The sequence below is a fragment of the Petaurus breviceps genome, unplaced genomic scaffold (assembly GCF_028583685.1).
Source record: "Petaurus breviceps papuanus isolate PSGF00001 unplaced genomic scaffold, PetGlider_PUasm1.0 90845, whole genome shotgun sequence".
Taxonomy (NCBI): domain Eukaryota; kingdom Metazoa; phylum Chordata; class Mammalia; order Diprotodontia; family Petauridae; genus Petaurus; species Petaurus breviceps.
The window spans coordinates 157,962-173,935 of NW_027187359.1; the positions used below are offsets into that span (position 1 = coordinate 157,962).

Consider the following 15,974-nt stretch of genomic DNA (forward strand, 5'->3'; position numbering starts at 1 on the left):
ATGAAGTGGTTCATAGGTATTCAGATTCACATTCAAATTTATAATTATATAAAATATAATAATGGGTTCAGCCTAAACCACTTCAGGGGCTTACTATTTGAAGAAATCTAGTGCTAACTAGATCAGTATAGGAAGGCCAAAGAGCTAGGTAAAGTGAGGAAGAGGTGGTAGGAATGAGAAAAGGTATTTATGGAAGTTGACATTTGAGGTTGGTATTGTAAGATAGGTAGGAAGTCAATAGGCAAGTGGACTTGAGGAGCGAGAGAGGTATTTCACGCTTTGAGAATACATTGAATGAATGAATGAATGAAAAGCATATATTAAATATTTACCAAGTGTCAAGTACTATAAGCAAGTTGAGCTACAAAAACAAAAACAGGTCTGGGCACTAATAGGGGTTTGGTCCCCAGTGAGGGAACCCCAGTCAGTACTTTGGTTGATGAGTAGAGTCTTTAGGGAGTTAAATCCTAACTAAAATCCCACCTTCTGTAGGAAGCTTTTTGCAATACCTCTTAATTCTGAAGTCTTTCTTCTGTTATTTCCTATTTATCCTGCACATAGTTTACTTTGTATATGTTTGTTTGCATGTTTCCTGCCCACCCCTCACCCCCCACTGTAAGCTCCTTGTGGGCAGGGACTGTCCCTTTTGGTATCCCCATCTATTAGCACAGTGCCTGGCACATAGTCGGTTCTTAAAAATGTTTGATTGATTGATTCAAAGAGAGCTTCAGTGACTTGCCATGGGTTACACACGAAAAATATCTGATGCAGGATTCAAACTCAGGACTTTTTCCCTCCAAGTTCAGTGCCAGTGTAGCCATTCCACATAACTCAATTTTCCTTGCTGGCCCCATTTCCTCAGCTGTAAAATAAGAATGCAGATTAGTTGATTTTTAAAGTTCCAAAAGGATGAACAGCATGACCAAAAGGTCAAGATTTTAACTTTCCTTTTCACATTTCCCCCCCCCCATCCTTAGGCACAAAGAGGGTAAACAGAGGCATTCCAAAAAAGTCTTTTTAAATGTTGTTTATTATTAACAATAACATTATTAAACATAAGTATTATTGATAGTTTATGAATAATTCATATATTAACAAAGAATAACAATGTCATTGATATATTGATTATTAATATATACAACAGTAATGTTACGAATCTTATTTAATGTTTATTGATACTATATTAATGATATTAATAATTATTTGTTGTTTTATTATTTGTCTCTAATGCTGCTCTCCTTCCTCATTTTCCTTCCATTGCCCCAGCTTTTCCTACAATCCCTTCCTAATCACCAGCAGTTTGTAGTCGGCTTTCCTTCCCCAATTTAACAGTCCTTAGTCCCACCCTTCCAAGGTGCTAGGAACTCGGGATGGAAGGGGGCGGACTCTGACCGCCATGTCTCATCCCGGCCACCGTAACGCGAGCGCCTCAGGGCCTGAGGGAAGCCCGCAGTTGCCCGGGCAACGGGCTCCGCCGCCGCCGCCGGTGCCACCCAGCGGACGACTCCCCGGCCCCCGGGCCGCGCTGTCAGCCAGAGGCAGAGGAGGCCCCAAGAGCCACCCAGCGCCTACGAAGCACAGGAGTCGGTTCGAAGCTCTGCCCAAGGGGTGATCTCCGCCAAACCGAGTGCCCTCTCCCAGCTGGTCGGACCCGAGTTCGTGTTGTCTGCCTGGAGGAGAGGCTTAGGCAGGCTGAGCGGAGAGGGATCTCAAAGCACCTTCTGGGGGTAAGTGGGGGGGGGGGGGGGGGGGGGGGCAGGCCCGGGAGTCGGGGAGGGGCGTCGAGAGCTGCCCAATCATTGTTAGCCTCACTAGCAGAAAAACCAGATAGTAACGGAGGAGTGGGGTATGGGGAGGGGGTTGTCTTGGCTCAGTTTCTCCGCGCCCTTTGACCTTCTGGCCCCAGCTGTTTAACCTGCACTTCAGGGAATCCCCAGAATAAGGTCAGTTGCGGGGGGAGGGGGTGTCTTAGGGACTTAATGGTAGAAGGGACCTTAAATCAATCAACTGGCATTTATTAAGCGCCTACGATGGGTCAGGCACGGTGCGCTAAGCTCTGGGGTTGCAAAGGCAAAAATCAGCCCTCATCACGGTCTGATGAATGTTGAAGGATCGGTTTCTTTTTTACGGGAGGGGAAGCTGAGGCCTGGAGAGGGGAAGCTGAAGCCTGGAGAGGGGAAGGCACTTAGAGACTGAGCGACAGATGGGAGGGAGTTAGTGGCAGACCCAGGGATTTAGCGGAGGAAAGACTGTCAGAAGGGCTCGACGTTTGTTGGTTTTAGAATTCATCAGTTGTTTTATTTTAAAAATATATTTGTAAAAGTGAGTAACGTTAACAAATCTCATTTTTATAGGGCCCTAAAGTTTACATAGCGCTTCCCTCACAATAGCGAAGTCAAGTAGGGAGTAATACAAGGATATTTACTTCCATTTATTACATTAGGAACATCGAGGTTCTAAGAGGGAATGTGAGCTATTACTGGTATTTGGGTTGGTTGCCCAAGGTTGGTTACCAGGGGCTCCTGTTTTCAGACTGCTGTGGCCCAGCAATATCTTAGATTTAGACTATCAAAAAAATCTTTTGTCCATTGTATATATTAAGGTAGGAAAGCATGTGAGTAAAAACGTTCCCTGGTGTGCTTTTAGTTAACTCTTAGATAGAGAGGTTAAGCAAAATGCCTTATTTATTCCTGGAATGCTCCAATAAATTGAAGCTTTATTTATTCAGAAAGCATATTCAATTTCCAAATTAATGATTTTGCATTTTCACGGTACAATTTGCCAATGTCATAAATGCAGATACTACTCCTTGGTGGACCCCAATGGTGCCTTGCCCAACCGACTGGATTTTCTTACTGGAAGGGAGGTTTGAGGAAGTCAAAGAAAGGAAATTCCTTGTAAAACAAGCAAACAAACAAAAAATTTCAATAGTTCAAAATAAATTGATAAGCAGATGGCAACTCTTTGGAAAGTGCTAAAGAGAAATTAAAACCTAATTGAAGTCTTCTCTTTGAGGTAACTAGGAAAGTTAATCATATTTGGAAAAGAGCTTTGGAGAGAAATCTAGGCAGATATAAAAGCATTTTATGTGGAAATAAATCCCCCCTTTCTTTGTATGTAAACCATAATTAGTAATAATAGAATAATATTTGTTGGCTTTTGTATTATGAGATCACTAGAAGTATTCCCTAGTGTGAATGGAAGTAGTGACAGCTTGGTAGAGTAGAATTGCCCAGATCTTTGTTTACAAGGAGACCCGTGGTTTCATGAAAAGAGCACTGGACTTGGAGTCAGAGGATCTGTCTAGACTAGAGCTTAACTCTAGTTAAGTTAAGAGTTAGCTTTAACTCTAACATTTAGTAGCTATGTGATTTTTCTCAGGCAAGTCACTTCCCTCCCAGCCTCAGTCCTCTCATCTCTAAAATGGAGATAAATACTTATCTTTCCTATCTCAGGGGCTTATTGTGAACAAGAATTTTGTAAACTCTAAAATGATAGAGAAATGTGAGCTATTATGTGATTTTTGTATCCATTTTAATCTTTCATAAATATTTTGCCTTTCATCTTGCCCAAATCTTTTAAGTGTTTGACAAGTATTTGTTGAATTGGTTGGATTTAATTGAATATTTTTGGGAACCTGCAATTAGCTATAGCTCAGGATGATCTTTTTTTTAATTGTTTTTAATTGCTCTGTATGCTTTTCTGAATTCTGGAAGAAAACTGTCAACTCCCTTATTTTACAGATGAGGACACTGAGTCCCAAGGAGGTTAAGTGAATTTTCCTAGGTTACACAGGTAGCAAACATTAAATGATAATTTAAACACAGGTTTTTTTGTTTTTGTTTTTTGCTTTTTGGAGGGGGCAGTTGGGGTTAAGTGACTTGCCCAAGGTCACACTGCTAGTAAGTGTTAAGTGTCTGAGGCCAGATTTGAACTCGGGTCCTCCTGACTCCAGGGCTGATGCACTATCATTACACCACCTAGCTGCCCCAACACAGGTTCTTTGGCTCCAGAGACAATGATCTTTTATATCACTGTGATAAACTTTTTAATGATTTCCCATTGTAGTCAAGTACCTATGTAGGTAAGTAATTTCTCCAAAATGACCTTTGGTCAATGTGGGTTTTATACCATAATTATGTTGTTGCTGTGTTTCTTTGACATTGGTAACTGAGCCCTGTATTCTAGTAATGATTAGGTTTCATTAACTGAAAAAAATACTTTAAAAGGTAAGTGTATCTGAAAAAAAAATCTGTTTCCAAAAAGAGTGAGATTAGGCAATATAGCTAATTTTGCTATAAGAAATCTTTAAAATTCCAATGTTTTAAAGGCATTATTGGAAGTCATTACAAGCATCTTTAAATTGTCTGGCCCAGAGAGTAGATATTATTCATCTTTCATATGATCAAAGGCAACTGACCTCATTTTCCCTGTTAGTTTCCTAGGAAATCTTTGACCTCTCTTCAGCCTGTGGGCCTCTTATTTTCTTTCATTTTAATAAATAAGCGTTAAGCATGTATTATTTGCAAACCACTCCCTAGGTTCTGGGGGTACAGAGACACTTGTATAAAGCTGATACAGGTATTCCCTTCTCTTCCTTCCTGGTTTCCATGACTTAAATATTGTTGGTTCTTTTCTCAGATAATTCCTCTTTTTCCTCCCTCTTCTTGTCCCTTACATTGTAGTTTCCCCAAAAAACATTGTCCACTGTCCTTTTCTTCTCTTTTGTTCCTTAAAAAAAAAAAAGACATTACCTTCCAAAGCCATATTCTAGCCACACATACTATCCTGCCATGTCTTAGTGATAGCTGTGGAAGATGGGGGGCAGAGGGAGACACTGTGCCCCAAGGCCTGCCATGCCACCTTTAGATGCCTCTTAATTTTTGGGAAGTATTTCCTGATATAAAGCCTAAGGTTACCCCTTTGCAACTTCTACTCATTGCTCCTAGTTCTTTCCTTTTGGGTCAAGGAGAACAAAGCAGCTGTTATGTCTCCTAAGTCTTCTCTTCTCCTTTTGAAACATCCTCAGTTGCTTCAACTGATCTTAAGCACTATCTCAGAGCGAATCACCATCCTGCTTGCTCTCCTCTGGATAATTTTTATTTTATCAACTTTTTCCCTAAAATCTGCCATCTAAAGCTGAGCACAGTGCCTCTTTGCATTCGAATGACTAGTTTACCCTGTTTACTACCCATGCATTATACATTTCTGTATATTTGTATAAAGATATCTGGAACTATGAATTTTATTTCAGTGTAGTCTCTTCTTAAACATTGCCTCCCAGGAATTTTTGGTCCTCTTTTCTGTTATCCTCTTTATAAAAAAAATTATTCATTTGTATTAAAATATTTTTATTATGAACTTGACAAACATCAACAAACATGAACACTGCAATATCCAAAGAACAGAAAAAAAAGATTATATGTAGAACTATGGGCTTCTATTCCACTAAAAAGATATTAAATTAAACAAGAGAGTAACAGAGTTGCCTTGCTTGCTTGCCAGTGTTCCCTTCTGAACTTTTTTTCTCTCTTTTGTATATTTTTAAAATGTTTCATTGGTATTTTTCCTTCTTTTGTTCTTTATTTCAGCACTATCACTACACAACAACTTTCCACAAGTACTCCCTCCCAATTAGAAATTTTTCTTTTTACAAATAAGTACAATTAAGTAAAAAAAAAATTCACACTTTGGTGCTGTCTGAAAGTATATGTCTCATTCTGCATCTCAGAGGTAGGAAGCAGGCTCTATCTTCAGTCATTTAAGTCACAGGATTATAGATTTAGAGCTGGGAAAGACTGTCAACTATCAACTGTCAGTTATTCCATCTGGTTAATAGGACGTTAGAGACAGCCTAGTCAACCCCCCCTCATTTTGCAGATGAAGAACCTGAGGCCCAGAGAAGGTTAAGTGACTTGGCCAAGACCACACAGATAATAAGTAAAGCTACTTTAGTATAGCATTCTATACCCTTAAGTCAAGAAGCTCTGAGTTCTGATCCTGCCTCAGATGCTTACTAGCTGTGTGACCCTGGGCAAGTCACTTAAACCTCTATCACACTGTTTCTTCATCTGTAAAATGGGAATAATAATAACACCTACTTATCTAAGGGGGAAGCTTGGTGACCCAGTGGATAGAGCACTGAGCTTGGAACAAGGAAGACTCCTCTTCCTGAGTTCAAATCTGGCTTCAGACACTTACTAGCTGTGTGACCTTGGGCAAGTCACTTAAACCTGGTTTGCCTCAGTTCCTCATCTGTAAGAACTGGAGAAGGAAGTGGCAAACCACTCCAGGATCTGGGGTCACAAAGAATTGGACAGGACTGAAATGACAGATAACAAAAACCTAAGAGTGGGTTTGGAATAAAATGAAGATAATATATGTGAAGCACTTTGTAAACCTTAAAGTACTAAACAGATATTATTATTAGTTGTCAGAGCAAGGAATTCATGATTAATCACCTCATTGATCAGAGTTATTATCTTTTCGTGAATTTATTTTCCTTTAAATTGTTGTAGTAAATCATTTTTTTTCTGCTCACTTAACAGTGTATCACTTCATATAAGTAGTCCTTGGTTTTTCTCTCCCTTTCTCTTTTCAAGTATGCTTTCTTTATTTAAAAATTTTTTTTGAGTTCCAAAGTCTCTCCCTCCAGTCCCTCTCCCACCCATTGAGAAGGCAAGCAATATGGGGTCATTTATACATGTGAAGTCATATAAAACATGTTTCTATATTTTAAAAAACAAGAAAAATGAAATAAAGTGTTGAAAATATGCTTCAATCTGTGCTCATGAGTTTAGCTGTATTTCTCTCTGAATGTAGATAATACTTTTCATTATAAATACTTTGGAAGTGTCTTAGATCATTCATTGTATTGATCAGAATAACTAAGTCTTTCACAGTTGATCATCCTTACAATATTGCCGCATTGCCGCTAGCATATACAATCTTCTCCCAGTTCTGCTCACTTCACTTTACATCAGTTCATTTAAATCTTCCAAGGTTTTCCTGAAATCATCCCCCTTAACATTTCTTATAACATAAGAGTATTCCATCACAATCATAAACCACAACTTGTTCAGCCATTCCCCAATTAAAGGGCATTCCCTCAGTTTCCAATTCTTTGCCACCACAAAAAGAGTTGCTATAAATATTTTTGTACATGATATTTGGTACTGCCAGTAGCAATTTTGCATGGAATTTATTTTTCTCTCACTTTCTGATTTTTTTTTAGTAACATACAAAAAGGCCATTGATTTTTGTGGGTTTATTTTATATCTTGCTACTTTGTTCCTGTTAACTTTTCTGTTGAATCTAGGGTCTTTAAGAAGATCTGCATCTGTAAAAATCAATAATCTTATTTCTTTTTTGCCTGTAGGAATTCCTTTGTTTAATTTTATTGTTTTATTACTATAAAGAGTATTTCTAGAACAAATAAAATAATAGTGGTGACAATGGACATCCTTGATTTGCCCCTTATCTCTAATGGTTCTCTATTTGAGATGATTCTAGCTCTTGGTTTTAGATGAATACTATTTATCATATTAAGGAAAAGTCTACTTAATATTATGCTGTTTTTTTTAACATAAAATAACACTGTATTTTGCGAAATACTTTTTCTGCATTTTTTAATGTAATCACATGATTTTCTTTGTTTTTATTATTAACCTGGATTATTAAATTTAAAGCTTTACTGATACTAAACCAGCCTTGCATTTCTGATATAAATCTAACCTTGTCATAGTGTAGTGTCTCCTTAATATATTGTTATGATCTCTTAACTAATATTTTTTTCACTGATATTAATTAGAGATATTGGTCTGTAATAGTTATTTTTCTATTTTATCTCTCTCCTAATTTTTAATATTCGGACCAGATTTCATTTATTTCTTATTGAAAAATTTTAGTAGGATGCCTTCCTTCCTTATTTCAGCAAACATTTTATGCAAAGTTAAAGTTAATTATTCGCTGAATGTTTCATAGAATTCAATTATTAATCCATTTTGGCATGAGAATTTATTCTTTGGGAATTGTTTTATGAATTATGAATTTTGAAATAAAATTATTTTATTTAGTCACTTTGGATTATTTGAATTTTGTTCTCTTAATGTAGATATTTTATGTTTTTGCAAATATTCATTAATTTCATATACCAGTTTTGTTGGCATAATTAGGCAAAACATGTAATTTATAATTATCTTTTTTTCACTTATGAACTCTTAAAATTTTTCAGTTGATTTTGATCAGATGAACTAAAAGTTTGTATATTTTGTTAGGTTTTATTTTTAGATTCCTGACTTTATGGTTTTTTTTTGTTTCTATATTGTTTTATTTCTCTCTTCTTTGATTTTTTCCAAATTTCAGTTTTTGTTTTTCATTGTGGTTTTTTGATTTGTTGCTTTCCTGCTTTTTTTTTTAGTATCACATCTAATTCATTGGTCTCTTCTTTTCCTTGATGAAAATATATAGAGGTATTTATAGTTTCTATTAAGGATTGCTTTGGGTATGTGTCTAAAATTCTAGTATGTTGTCTCCTTGTCAATTTCTTTGTAGAAATTATCTATCATTTATGATTTGTTATGATTTATTCTTTGAACCCACACATTATTTGACTGACACATTATTTAATATTATATTATTTAGTCTGTGTAGAATCCTTTCTTTAAATGCTGTTTATTAATTTCTTGCTCTATTTGTGTTGTGGTCATTAAAAGACATTTAACATTTTTATTTTTCTGCATTTGTATATGATTTTTTTTATTCCCTAGCTCATGATCAGTTTCATATAAGTGTCATGAAAGACCTGAGAAATAGGAAAAATTTCAGTTCCCATTCTGAGCTTCCATCAGCCTAATTTTATATATAATTCAATATCTAATTTTTCTAAAATTCAACTACTTAATATCTTTCTTATTTATTTTTTGTTAGGTATTTCTAGGTTCAAAAGAGACACACAGTGACCCTATATTTGTCTGTCCTTCCTTCCTCCCTGACCCTTGAAGACAGTGGAATTCCAAAGAGATATTTATGTCATCTCTCCCATTAGAATATAAGCATTTGATCATCATTCATCCAACTAATAAGCATTTGGCAGTTACTTGGCAATTACTTGACAGGCTCTGTGCTAGGTGCAAATACAGAGAATTAAACAATTCATAATCCCCCCAAATTTGTACTTTAACTGGGGTGGCAACCTGTACAGATATAAGAATATGAAAAATAAGTATGAAGAGAATAAATGCAAGGTAGTTAAATACACAGTTGTTTGGTTGGGGGGGGGGGTTGGTGGTTGGACACTAGGTGGGGGGAGATCAAAAAAGCCTTTATAGAGATGGTGCTTGAGCTGAGAAGAGAGACATTCTATGAAGCAGAGGTAAGAAGTGAATACAGCAGACAGGGGCAATAGAAGTTGGAGTACTGTATCTGAAGAACAGAGAGAAGGCCAGTTTGGCTGGATCTCAGTGTTTGAGAGGGGAGTAATAATGTACAATGAGATTGTAAAGGTAATTTGGGGCCAGGTTGTGAAGGCTTTAAAAGCCAATCAGAGGAGTTTATATTTTATCTTGGAGCAACAAGGAACCACTGGAATTTATTGAAGAGGGGCGTGTCAGGGTCAGATTCATGCCCAAGGAATATCACGCTGGCTGCTGTGTGGAGAATAGACTGGAGTAGGAAGAGGCTTGAGGCTGGCAGGCCACTTATGAGGCCATTCTATTCTAATAATCTAGGCAAGAGATGATAAGAGCCTGAATTAAAACTGTGGCATTTCAAATGGAGAGAATAGTTTAGATGTAAGAGATAATGTAGCAGTAAAAACAGCAAGATTTAGCAACTGACAATTTTGGGTGAAGGAAAATAAGGAATCAGAGATAGCCCTAAGATTATGAACTGGGGAGAGTTGAAGAAAGCTGGTGCCTTTGACACAGAGAAATTTGGAAGAAGGATAAGTTTAGCTTGAAAGATAAAGATTTTGATGTTTTGAGTTTGAGGTGTTAATATGCAGATGTGTTAGTCATCTTCATAGAGATGATAATCAAGCCTCTCCAAGCTGTTGAAATCACTGAGAAGGGAGAACAGTAGAGACAGAAAACAGGGTGGCCCTGGACAGAGCCTTACATTGGAAAACACCCACAGACATTCAGGGGGTGTGATTATGGATGATGAGTCAGCAAAGGAGGCTGAGACAGAACAGTTAGACAAGTAGAAGGAAAACCAAAAAAGAATATTCACAAAAACCCAGCTAGGAGAGAGGGAGTACCTGGGAGGAGGAGGTAGTCAACAGTGTCAAACACAGTGGAGGCTTTGAAAGAATGAGAATTGAGAAGAGACCATAAATTTAGCCCTTAGATCAATGGCAGCTGAACTGAACACTTTGGGCTGGGAGAGGTGGATAAAGTGAGAAGCAAATAACTTTTTCTAGGAGTTTGGCTGAAAAATGGAAGAGAGATAGAGAATGATACCTGTTTTGGGGGAATTTCTTAGAGGAGCTGTGTTTGGCTATAAACTTTCATTGTCATCTTTATTGGAAGTCTTCTCCTAGTCTTCCTATGTTGATCCTGTTAGGCTTGGCAAATCTATGTGGTCAGTTTTCTCCTTCCTCATTCCTTTTTACTTGGTTTGATTCATAAGACTCTAGGCAAATATCAAGTCATCTGCCAAATCCACTTGTGTAATTTCCCCATTATTTCTTGTACCTTTCCCCTTCATTTCTACTCCCATTGCAACTACATTTGTACAGATTTTTATTACCTCTCACCTTGACTATTTTACTATAAAAAACCATATAGCTGGTCTCTTTGCCTTCATTCTTCTTCTTCTCTTATCTAGCTGGTGAACAGTGCTCAAGTAAGTTCCCTGTGATAGACCATGGCACTCTTCTATTAAAAAAACCTTCAGGGACCCTCCTTTTCTTTTTTTAATTAAAACATAAAATCCTTATCCTGACAATTCAGGACTCTTCACATTCTGCCTTCAGTTTACCTTTCCAGATGGTTTCTGTTCTGGTCAGAAACCCTGAGGGTCTTCCCCTCCTAGACTGATTCTTTTCTGAAGACAAACTAGGCCATCTTTTGCCACAATTCTTACCTAGCCTTTAATTACTAGGGCATTGCCTCAGACAAACTGAGACCTGGGAAAGATCTTAAAAGACCAAGGGCACCAACTGCATCCTGGGCCAATTGCTACCTGTCCTGATCTGTGTCTTGCCACTAGACTGATGACTGTGGAGGATAGAGTGAGGCCGAAGACTTTGTACAACTCTGCCTCTCTTAAATCCAGTCCACTTTCAAGTTCAGACATCACCCTCCTGATGTCATTGGTGCTCTTCGAGGACAAAGGATGGACAACAGTAACACCTTTCCAGGCTCTTCTTATACTACTCCCTTTGATGGACTTTCTGTTGCAGTTCTCCAACTACAGCAGAATACTAAGCTACTCTTGATCTTCTGTTTTTATCTTTCATTCCCTGTAGGTTGGCTTATGTGGTTTCTCCATGTGTGGAATGCATCACTTTCCTTTTTTCCTTCTCCACCTATTGAAATCCTTGGGTTCTGAATTTTTATTGGAGTAGTTTTGTTAAGTTTTATTAATGCTGGTAATAATAGGAGTAAGACAGATGTACTACCTAATGATAAATTAAACAGCAACTTTTTAAAAATTACAGAAAAAGACAAACATGTTATATGATTACAAAAGGTTCTTTTCAGAATGAGAGTACATTGATTCAGAACAGAAAAAAACTGAAATAATTATGCAATAAAATATAAAGCAAAAGTTCATAGTGTTTTTTTGGAAGGAACTAGTTTAAAAATCAAAAGGGAGAGATGTAGTGTGGCAAAGTGTATAGGGAGCCAGCCTTTGAGCAAGAAAGATGTGTTAAAGACTGAACTCTGATACATATATGTGGGCCCTGGGTAAGTCACTTAACCTTTCAATTCTCTAAGCATGTCTTTAAGACTATTAGTTGCAGAGTAATTGCTTATCTGCACTGGTGGAAAAAGTTTTCTTCCTGGGAATTCTCTACAGATCAGTGTTCTCTGAAGTGGGAGTCAGAACCTCTCTGGGGGCCCATGACGTGATCTGAAAGCACATGTGATCAATGAGAAAGTACCTGCCTCTGTGATAATCAATTGTAAGGCTTGTCTCCAACACAAACCATACCTCCCTTGCACCTGTTATCAACCAACACTACCCCACTCCACCCTTTCCCACTGTTCTATAAGCTCCTAACCTCTTCCTCCCCCCACCCCTTTGCTCCTGATCAGTATACTTGCCAGCCTGTTCATTCTGAGTTTTATCATTCTTGACACTTTTCTTACAGGATCATGCTTAGTCCCACCCATTTCCCCTAGGGTTGTTTGATCATCCTTTCTACTTAATTTTTAACCTCTCACCCCCTGGCTCTTTACTTCCTGTAAATGTGCTTGGGTCTCCCCCTTTCTTAAAAAATCTAGCCCTAGATAGTACAATGGATAGAGACCCTGGAGTCAGGAAGACTCATCTTCCTAAATTCAAATCTGGCCTCAGACACTTACTAGCTGTGTCACCCTGGGCAAGTCACTTAATCCTGTTTGCCTCAGTTTCCTCATCTGTAAAAAGGAGCTGGAGAAGGAAATGGCAAATCTCTCCAGTATCTTTGCCAAGAAAACTCACAAATGGGGTCATGAAGAGTCAGACACCACTGAACAACATCAGCAACAAGGCTAGATCCTTTATTTTCTGTAATATCATATTCTAAGCTTTCTATTACTTTTTCTTGGTGGCTGATGAAATTATCTTGACTGTGGCTCTTCAGTATTTGAATTTTTTCTTTCTGCCTGCTTACAAAGTTTTTTCTTTGACCCTGGGAGTTCTGAATTTTGGCTATAATATTCCTGGAAATGTTCCTTTCTTTTCTTTTTCCAGGAGGTAAACGTTTCTGTGTCTATGACTGTTTCTATGTCTACCTTACTCTCTGTTCTGAGAGATCTGGGCAGTTTTCCTTTATGATTTCTTGAAATATGATGTCTGGGTTCTTTGTTATTGTTCATGGCTTTAAGGTCATCCCATGATTCTTGAATTACTTTTCCTCAATATGTTTTCCAGGTCAGTTGTTTTTCCCATGACAAATTTCACATTTTCTTCTGTTTTTTTTCAATCTCTTTACTTTTTAAAAAGTATTATTTCTTGTCTCATGTTGTCATTAGTTTCTATCTGGCCAGTTTTAATTTTCAAGAAGTTATTTTCTTCCATAAGATTTTGTGCCTCTTTTTCCAAGTTTTTAACTCTTTTCACATCTTTCTTCCTTAACTTTCTCCTCTTTTCCCTGTTCTTTCTTTTACTGCTCTTATTTGTTTTTTTTTTTAACTTTTTCTTAAGTTCCTTCTTTAACTCTTCTAGGAATTCTTGTTTGACTTGTGTCCTATTGCTTTTTTTTTTCTTTCAAGGTTTTGCGTATAGATTTTTTTTCAAGTCCTTCTTTTCTTTGTTTATGTCTCGAGTGTCCCTGTCTCTATAATAGCCCTTTATGGTTAGATTCTTTTTTTTGTTTGTTCATTCTTCCAGCCTGCATAAGCACACTCTGCACACTTCTGGGTGAATGCCTGGCCTAAAATTCTGCCCTTTTATGTCCTTCTGCTACTTTCACAGCTCTAGGTGAGAAACTTTGCCCCCAAAAGTGGTATGATCCAGGGGACATCTGTTTGCTGCCCTCCTAGTCAGAGTTCTTTAAGTTATTGACCACAGGTCTGGTTCTGTTTTTTCTGGGTGGAAGTTTTGGTAGACTGCTGCTTGAATCGGCCATTCTTAGCTTGCTGGGAGGTTCTAAAGGTTCAGAGACTGAACTGCCGACTCCACCCCCCCCCTTTTTTTTTAAGCAATTGGGGTTTAGTAACTTGCTCAAGGTTACACGGCCAGTTATTTTTTGTGTGGGTGCCAAGTATCTGAGGCCAGAACCAATGTGGGATCTCCCAACAGCAGGGCTGGTGCTCTTACTGCACCACCTGGCCACCCCTCTACCCCTTTTTTCTGGAGAAAAAAAACTGATTACTGGAGAAATACTGATTGCTCATGGGTAGGCTGGACCAAAATAATAAAAATAACAACAGTACCTAAAGTAATTGACTCATTCAATATCATAATAATCAAACTGCCAAATGATTACTTTATAGAGCTAAAAAAAAAATTAAATCCACTTGGAACAAAAGGTCAAAGGTCAAGAATATTAAAGGAATTTGCGAAAAAAGTAGGAAGGAAAGAAACCAAGCAGTACCAGATCTCAAACTATACTACAGAACCATAATCATCAAAACAATTTGATATTAGGTAAGAAATAGAGAAATTAGTGGAACAGATTAAGTACACAATATACAAAAACAAACAAGCCCAATAATTTAATGTTTGATAAACCCAAAGATTCCTGCTCTTGGGGCAAGAATTCACTTTTTCACAAAAACTGTTAAGAAAACTGGAAAGAAGTCTGACAGAAGCTAGATTTGAACCAGTAGCTCAGACTACATACCAAGGTAAGCTCCAAATGATTACATAATTTAGATATAAAGGGGGGCATCATAAATAAATAAGAGAATTATGGAAGAAATTACCTGTTAGATCTATGAAAAGGGGAAGAGTTCATGACCAAATAAGAGAAAGAGAGGTTCTCAGGAAGTAAAATGGGCAATTTTCATTACATAAAATTTTTAAAGTTTTTGGACAAGCAAAACCAATCTGTTAAAATTAGAAGAGAAAAGTAGGACATTCCAGGGTGAGTGGGGAAGGTCTTTGCAACAAGTTTCTCTGATAAAGGCCTCATCTTATAGGATAGGAAACTGAACCATTCCTCAATTGATAAGTGGTCAAGGAGTATAAATAAAAAATTTTCAGAGAAAGAAATCTATTAGCCATATGAAAAAATGTTCTAAATCACTAAGAACCTGAGAAATGCAAATTAAGATAGCTGAGTTTCCACCTCACACTTATCAGATTGGCAAAGAAGACAAGAAAAGGAAAATCACAAATGCTGAAGGGTCTTGGGGGGTGGGAGGAAGATACATTAATACACTCTTGGAAGGACTATGAACAGGTCCAGCTCTTCTGGAAAGCAGTTTGGAACTATGATCAAAAAGCTATTAAATTGTGAATACTCTTTTGTCCAGCAATATCACTACTATGTCTATACCCCAGACAAATCAAAGAAAGAGGAAAGGGACCCATATGTATAAAAATATTTATGATAACAAAGAACTGGAAACTGAGCAGGTAGCCATCAGTTGAAGAATGACTGAACAAGTTATGGTATGTGATGGAATACTATTGTGCAATAATAAATGAGAAAGGAGATGATTTCAGAAAAATCTGACAGGTCTTATATGAACTGATTCAAAGTAAAGTGACCAGAAACAGGAGAACAGTTCATATAATAACAATATCTTAAAGATAAATAACTTTAAAAGACTTAGGAACTGTTGATTGACATAATTACCAACCACAAATCCAGAGAAGCCATGATGAAACATTCTACCCACCTTCAGATCAATAATGGACTCAGAGTACAAATCTAGGCTTTTAGTTTTTATTTTCTTTTGTTTAGACATGGCCAATGTGGGAATTTGTTTTGCTTGACTATATGTGTTTGTAACAGGTTTTGTTTTTCTTGCATGAACTGTTGGTGGGTGAGGGATGTGGGAGGAAGAGAATTCAGACTTTAAGATAAAATAAAATTGAATTTTAAAAAAGGGTATTAATATCCTAGGCAAGAGATAATGGAGACCTGATGGATGATAGGACAGTGTCCATGTGAATGGAGAAAAGGGGACAGATGTGAGAAATATTATGGAGGTAGAACTGACACACTTGGCAGCTGATTGAATATATGAAATAGAAGAAAGTCATGAAGCAGTCAATGTTATAGGCTTAGTTGGCTGAAAAAATAGTGGTACTCTCAACAGAAATAGAGAAATTCAGAATATGGATCAGTGGGGTTTTTTTTGAGGGGGGGG

General features: G+C 37.3%; 1 protein-coding gene across 2 annotated transcripts in view; it reads left to right on the forward strand.

The window, feature by feature from the left end:
• The first annotated feature begins 1,448 nt into the window (after positions 1–1,448).
• Positions 1,449–15,974, forward strand: part of PKIG (cAMP-dependent protein kinase inhibitor gamma) — a 69,743-nt gene continuing 55,217 nt past the window's right edge. The window contains exon 1 of one of the 2 annotated variants that reach the window (XM_069071831.1): positions 1,449–1,727. The gene's annotated coding sequence lies outside the window, so the exon portion shown is untranslated. Of the gene's footprint in view, positions 1,728–1,804; positions 1,944–15,974 lie in introns of those variants that run through there. The other variant, XM_069071832.1, reaches the window with a different exon arrangement.